Source organism: Camellia sinensis, chromosome 6 (genome assembly GCF_055761805.1).
Source record: "Camellia sinensis isolate YWXY chromosome 6, ASM5576180v1, whole genome shotgun sequence".
NCBI classification, from domain to species: Eukaryota; Viridiplantae; Streptophyta; class Magnoliopsida; order Ericales; family Theaceae; genus Camellia; species Camellia sinensis.
This window is the reverse complement of record NC_138966.1, coordinates 34,485,090-34,493,176: the sequence shown is the minus strand read 5'-3', so window position 1 is coordinate 34,493,176 and position 8,087 is coordinate 34,485,090. Positions and strand designations below refer to the sequence as shown.

The following is an 8,087-nucleotide window of genomic DNA, read 5'->3' as shown; positions in this document are numbered from 1 at the left end:
AAACGTTATTTTTCTATTAAAAGTGATGGTTGATGAAACTTATTTTGTTTTGGGTGTTAGTTTAAGATTCTTAGTAATATTTTTTTAGAAAGATAACTACAATGCAATTTTCTTTATTAGTTTAGGTTCTCCAAAACACATGATGAAAAAATTCTATAACTTTTTTTAACTCATTTAAAAATTTCAAAATTCTACAATTCTTTATCTAGATCTATGTTTCTTTTTTTTTTAATTTATAAATTTTTTTTTGAATCGTTTAATCAAAATCTATGAAACAAGTTCCATAATGAATACAAATTTTTGTTAAAAAAAATGACAAAATTTCACTGACCTGTCTTAAGTCAGTGAAATTTTTAGTAAAATTTTGATGACCAAGTTAGTGGTGAAACTTTGATTAATCAATAAAAATTTGATGACTCATCAATCCAAGTCAATGAAATTTCGATTGGTCATCAGTGAAATTTAAATTGGTAAGTTAAATTTTGACAACCAAGTTAGTGAAATTTCATTGACCTAGGTTAGTGAAATTTCAGTTGGCAAGTGAATTTCGATGACCAAGCTTGTCTAAATCAATGAAATTTTGATAACCAAGTTAGTTTAAATTAGTAAAATTTTGGTTGGTTAATAAGTCAGTGAAATTTCGATTGGTCAGTGAAATTTCAATGACCAAGTTAGTGAGTCAATGAAATTTCATGAATTTTTTTCTTCAAAATTTCATATTACTCATAGATCTTGTTTGAAAGATCTTGTCAATAGGATTGTAAAAGTATAAATTTTACAAAAAATGGATATGTAAATCAAAACTTAATAAATTTTAAAGTTTTGAAATAACTTAAACAATATAAAGGTGGGATAAAGGATTTAAACTGCTAAAATAATAACACTAGGGATCTTAAGTACGAAGGAAAATTATCTTAGGCCTCTCTTACTCCTTAAACTATATGAAGGATGTATTTATCATAAATAAAATATATATATATATAAAAAATTAAGAGTTACACGTAATAATTTATTATTCATCTAGACTTTTTTAGCACTTGCCAAATATGATGGATTCTTTTTTTTTTTTTTTTAAAAAAAAAAAATCTCAATTGTCAATTAAACAAATTAAAATGCAAAATATTTTTAGCTCAAATAGTTAAAAAGTGACTTTTGCTAAAACTAAAATAGAAGGAAACGCTATTTTTTCTATTAAAATTGATGGTTCATAAAAATTAATTTTTTTATTAAAAAATAAGGGTAATAGGTCATAATTTATTGTTCATCTAAAATTATTTTCAGATCTAATAAAAATATCATTATAAATTTTCTTCTTACCCTTTTTTTATTTAGATACTTTTATTTTGTAAGAAATTTATTTTTATTCTATTTAAATATTTTATTATAATTTTTATTAAATTATTTTATGTCATTATAAAAAGTAATATTTTCTAATATTAACTTATTCAATGATCCCTTTCCAATGGTATATTTTTTAAACATTTTCAAAATAAAAAATCTATTAGATAAACTTAAGCATATTGTTTTTATTTTTGTTTGTTAATATTATAATCTTAATTAATTTTATTTATTGTTTTAAAAAATAAATTAACAAATAATTTTTATATTTATATATACAATTTGGTTTCGGATTTTTCACATTGTTTGGTATCTTTGCCTCTGGTGATGACTAGCTAAGTCAATATTTTTAATTTTTTTTTCTCAACCAACTTTGTCTTCATTTCATTTCTTAATTTCAGTTACCGATCTCCTAACCATTGTTATTTAATTCAACAATCTCTTTACTGAATCAGTCATTCTACTTGGATGTAAATTTTTTATCTTTGATTTAGGAATTCACAAAATTTGTTACAATGCTGCTGGATCAAGTCCCAACGAGATTAAATACAAACTTGAGTCCGGGTAACCATCATCCATGCTGTGAACACAATTTTTGAAAATTCGATTCAAAAATTTTATTGTGATTGTGAACAATGATGGATCTAGGGGGGCGGACGCACCCCAAAAATTTGAAAAATATCATATATTATACTAAAAATTTTAAAATAATTTAAAATTATAAGAGTTCGCACCCCTAAATTTTTGTTTAGATAATTTAAAAATTATATAAATTAGCCTCCCAAATTTTTCAAACTATAAAGTAGCCTTCCAAAGTCTCAATCCTACATCCGTCGTCCCTGATTGTGAATTACCTATAATAGAATCTTGGGTGACAGACAACCAAGATTTACAGAATGTGATATCTTGTTCAGGTGTGAATGATTTCCCCCTTCTACCTTCCTGATGAGACTCTACCATAACTTATTCTGTGGATATAGAAGGAAGAACACTAGTGTTGGATGTTGCACTTGGCATGTAAACTAATTTATAGAACTTGTAAAATATAGCCATTGAATTGTGCACACTGCCCATTAAAATAAAAATAAAAATCACCGTTTCCTCACAAAACAATAATGTGAGTGTTTGGAAAGTTACTATTTTAGTAGACTATTTTAGTTTTTGGCTATTTTAGTAGGTTAAAATTTTTGTGTTTGGAGAGATGATTGGATTTTTTTTTAGTTAGATGTGATGTTTGAGAGATAAAAAGTGAAATGATTATAGATTTAATGTGATATTTTGTCTTATTAACTATTTTAGCCTAAAAAGACTAAAATAACCCTTGTCAAACACAACCAAAGTAACTTTTGTCATCAAAAAAGCTCTCATATTTTCCCTTTCACCAATACACCAAACTTCAATGGATATATATATATATATATATATTCATACATATGAACAGTTCACAAATCATATAAAATTTATATATAATAAAATATTATTATTGTTATTATTATTATTATTTTTTTTTGGTGAGATTTTTTTATTTTTCTTAACAGCTAAAACTGAGACAATGCCGACACCAGTGTCAACACCAATTGAGACAGTGTTGACACCAATGTCGACATCAACTGAGATACCAACGTTAACACCAACTAAGACCAAGATACCGGTGTAGTGTCGATCAACTAAGATATCAGTGTAGTGTCGACCAACTGAGATAGTGTCGACATCAATGTCGACACCAACTAAGACTAGTGGTCTAAGACACTGGTAGTTGATAAATTATGTAATTTTTAAAATTTTAATTTTTTTTTATAAATATATTTAATTTTTTGGTGAAGCCAATTTACTTCTTCTTCTTCTTCTTCTTTTTTTAATTAATGTGATTTTTGCTTTTTGTTATTAATCTGAAAATAACAGAGCATAATTATGCAACATTTCTCAACTATTTTAGCCAACCATTAGAGCACCCACTGGCAATAAAATTTAGCAACTCTTTTAGCCAATCATTGGCGCACCCATTTTTCAACTTCATGCTATTTTTTAGCTATAGCAGACCTTTTACCACATCAGATGCTCTTACTCCAATAGTGCACTACTCATTTCTTCTTACAGAAATAATTTTTCAGTTAATAGTTCAAACTCATTTTCTTATTCTAACTTGCACGGAAAATAGATCAATAATAATAATCCAAGCATTTGAGAACTAGAAAAATAAGAGATTAAAAACAGATTAGCACAATTGATTATACATTTACACAACAAAATCTGCCGGTAATCAATAAGTTATTCCTTTCCATTGCTTTCGCTTTATGATTATACAAAAAACCCCAATTCTCAGTTGTAACTCTTTTCTTGTTCATTTGTTGTGTACTAATCCAATCCTTTTGCTGTACCTACTAATGACATATCTACAATCATGACTGACCACATCAGAGATGAGACAATCCCATTGAGCCCGATTGAGTGCTGGCTTTTAATATAAATTTGTAAAATTACTATTTGAACAAATGCAATCATAGTCTTTTGAGTCGTGCCACAATTTCATTCACTCTGAACGAACTGGAACTCAATTCGATCCCCGGTGTCATTGTTCCATAAGCTTTTTCAATTCTATACCATTGTTTCGACATGGGTGAGGGTGCTGGTGCTGGAGATGGAGGTGGAGCCAGTGCCTGTGGCGGCACTGTAGGTACAACAAGTGCTCTTCTGGGCAACAATCTCTGTATTCCAGCATTTGTTCCTTCTCTTCTCTCACCTGCAATGCATGAAAAATTGACTTTCCATGAGAACTGCTTGATGGAAGAATTAATAATTATTAGTTAATCTTCCTGTTTGAAACTCTTAATCAGAAAATAGAAGGTAAAAGCAACAATCTCTCAACTTTTCTCAATAATTAGCTTATCTTCAACTTGTTTAAGTTATTTTTGCCCCACAAGGTATACAAGCAGAAGTTACACCAAATACTCTGAAATAGACTTCAGAATAAAATTTAAAAGAAAATTATAAGTAACTCCAATAAACTATACTAAACAAGGTGAATATATCTCTGTACCATTAAAATGCAAGGTGGGTTTTGCGGACTCCGACAACCGGATGAGCATCGGGGTGATGATGGTAAGGACAGCCCAAAAGAATAATATCACAACATAAGCTCTGCCACTCATTTGTTGAGGAGATATGGGGAGGCAATCGAGAGTTGCTTTTGTGTGTGTTGAGGTGTTTATGAAGCAGGTTTGAGATGGTAGGAGGAGAGGGAAGAAGGTCTCTAACTAACAACTTAGCTGGCCATGTTTTAAGAACTAGTCACACGAAACCATGTTACAAAATTCCAAACCCACTACATAAATTATTATTATTGCATTTGTGTAAACAAAGTCAGATATAATTGAAAATGAAATTGTGAATTTTGCATTTTCGGTAGTTGGAGAGTTGTTGTACCAATTGGGCATTATATGCTTAAGATTCCAACGTGTCTCTGACTGTGACCCAGTCCAAGTCCTCTAAAACTCAAGGTTGCAGTAATTTTCTAGAACAAACAGCCATTATTTCCCTTCACTTAGATTTTTGGGCAAGTTTGCGAGGTGTTAAATATCTGTCGGTGTGATACATATTGTATCGGTTGGTACATGTCAAATTTGTGTCCTTTCAATATTAATACACCCCTTTATATTGGTTCATTGTAAATTCACAAGGCAATTCGCAATTAATATGCTCGATTCATAACTAATATGAATTATTTGACTATTATAACCAAAATTGTAGGAATTCACACACATCAAATGTAATAACCCCACTTAAAATTGTGAAGCCTATAATTTTAAACCAATCAAATTATGCGTTTGTTCATACATTTTAATAGTGTGGAAATAAAATCGATCTCCCAAAACTATGTTTTTTATATCTCACTCAAATAAGGTCAACTACATAAATCTATTTTGTTATTCTACTCTTTCAAGAGCTGTATGTTCAATTAAATTAAACAAATTCATCTTTTTTTACTTCTACTACAAAATCTTGATAGCTGTAAAAATGTTTTTTCAGAGCTACTCAGTATAAAAAATAGATGACCCTGACACCTAATTCTCAATAATACTTCTAATACCATTACACTACCTAATACTTCCAATACCGTTACGCCCGAATAAATGCTTAAACGTCTCCCAATACCATTATTTAAAACCACGCTATAGGGGCAACAAAGATGCATAATGGATGATTTTTAAGGCTATTTGGATCTCTGATTTATAGAGGTCAACGAAAAAGAAAGGGAAAAAAAGATACACTAGAAACATCAAACAGGCAAAGTTGATGTTTGTAAAAAACACAAACATCAACTTTGCTTTGCCTTGATTGGTCAAAATGAAAGTGTGATTTACCATATACTCATTGGTGGTCAACTGCATAAATTGTATATAAAATGCAGAATTGAGGATGACCTGAACTGACAGCGTCAGCTCTTGGAAGTTACAAGCTGACAGACAGCTCTAAAATACCATATCGTCTTTTAAAAATGAAAGCAAGTGGTGGCATATTTCCCTACAAGATTTGGGTGCCATTAAAATACATACATAGATAAGAAAATAATAATACAGAGACAAATAGAGAGTTGTAAGAATCCTAAGTTGGTAAAATTGATCAGAACTGAATCTGACTCGTACACGACAACTTCTCCGTTTGGGAAGTGGGTTGGCTTTTTGGCTTTTTGGCTTTTTTGGCTATTTTAGCCTGGGCTTAAAAGCTTGGTTTGGGAAGGGCTTTTTGGCTTTTTGGCTTTTTTGAGTTTTTTTGTGAGAGAATAATGTAATGATTATGGGTTGGATGTGATATTTTGTTTGTTATGGTTAAAATAGCCTATTTTGTCTTTTGTGGCTAAAATAGCCAAAAAAGCCCAAGAACCAACTTGCCAAACAGAGGCTATAATATGTTTTGTCATCAAATATCTATTCCAGGGAAAAATCTTACAGCCCGAAATTGTAATGCCTCCTTGGTTAACTCTGCTGCTCCTACTACATCTGCAGCCAATTGTCTTCTTCCCAGTATACCTCTGTCACAACCCAGGTGGCCAAAAAACTGGGACGTCAAGCTCAGAAAAGGTGGTAAGTGCAAAAACCACGCAATTGCATACCTGAACTTTGTAAAACAAAACAAAATGTCTATTTCAAGCAATTGAATTGCGATGATCTAGCATGTTAAAAAGAAGATAGTGAACACTTGACAATAACTTGTAATGCTTCCACTTCAACAACCCCTTTGATCTTGAACGTTTTTAGTCAGCAAGGATATTCTCAATTTGCAAACAGCATAAAGAGTGCCCAGCCAAGAGAGCTCGGAAAGCATGTTAATGGGTGCAGCTGCCCCCTTTTAAAAATTATACTGGCTTGCATAAGATGAAAAAATTAGACAACCAGAAATAAGAATCAACTCGTACAACCAAATCACTTGCTTCAAAAATTCAAAAGTTCAATTCTAAACTAGGTAGATAATGACAAACTGTTGTAATTCTAAAGGTAGATAATACTTGAAGTAATATTCAACTCAAGGACTATCACAAAGCCCAGGGGAAAGATGATAAATTTATTAATTGTTCAGCAAACCTTTAGACAGTAGGTGAGGGAGGGAAATCTAACATTATGTATTGCGGCCATTAACATATTGATGATCGCAGCCATTAACTATCTGATCAAATACATTACGCTATACTAGGATGCACATGAGCCTAGCTTATATTACATAATAACACTTAAAAAAGTAGTTTTCCAAGTCTGGCCCAGCCTGAGATCAGGCCTATATACTTATTCTCAAGCATGTCCAACAGCAAAATAAGAAGTCCCCAAGCCTACCCAAATGACCAGGATACTATTTAATATAAATATTTTTATTATATTTCAAAATAAAAAAAAATATAATTACTTTAACGGTTTGTTTGCCTCTTTAACATATTCAAGGTGTGATTCAAATTTCTTACCCAATTTCCTACCCAATTTTTACATGACTGGTAATACATAAAACATACATATAAATTTATATATTATATAATATAATATAATTTATGGGCAGACAAGACAGGGACAGGCTCTTAAACCACTCTTCCCAAGTCCAACCACATTAGAATCAGGCCTAAAAAATTTACCCAACCCGGCCCATTAGCCTAAACTATAATCCCAAACCCTACAATGTAAAACATGGACGGGCTTAGTAGGCCATGTCCATACAGAAAGCCCTAGGCAAAGAAGCATCCCGACAGATAAAGAAGCCGTGCAAAACTGAATTATGACACCGATCCCCCCTTTTGAGTGCGAGAGTAACACGAGAAAATAAACTTAATAGCCTGAGGACCAACCTTGTCACCACCCAGTGCAAGTTGATGAACATAACTAACACAACGGAAAATACAAAGGGGCAAATAAAATGGAGGATCACGAGGAAAAATAACAGACCAAGGGGTTTGACCATTAAAAACAGAAGATGGCATTCGATTAATGAGATAACATGCTGTGAGAATAGCGTCACTCCAAGAAGTTTTGGAAACATTAATTTTGAAGTAACAAGGTGCAGGGAGTCTCATGTAGGTTTCATTGTTCTGCTACCCTGAACATAAGTGGTAGAATAACATGAGGTAAAGAAGAGGATGTCTTGAGATGAGAAAAAATATGAGGTATACTTAACATATGATGAACTAGAATCAAGAACCCGTGGACAATGATAAGAGGAAGAGGACAATCAAGTGGAGGGACTACTTGTACAAGCTAATGATGCAATGGAAA

General features: G+C 31.5%; 1 non-coding gene across 1 annotated transcript; it reads right to left on the bottom strand.

The window, feature by feature from the left end:
* Positions 1–3,591: 3,591 nt before the first annotated feature.
* Positions 3,592–4,677, bottom strand: LOC114273322 (uncharacterized). The gene is made up of 2 exons (XR_014332183.1): positions 4,376–4,677; positions 3,592–4,078 (listed from the first exon to the last, which is right to left on the bottom strand). It is a non-coding gene; the product is annotated as an uncharacterized LOC114273322 (transcript).
* Between the last annotated feature and the right edge of the window lie 3,410 nt (positions 4,678–8,087).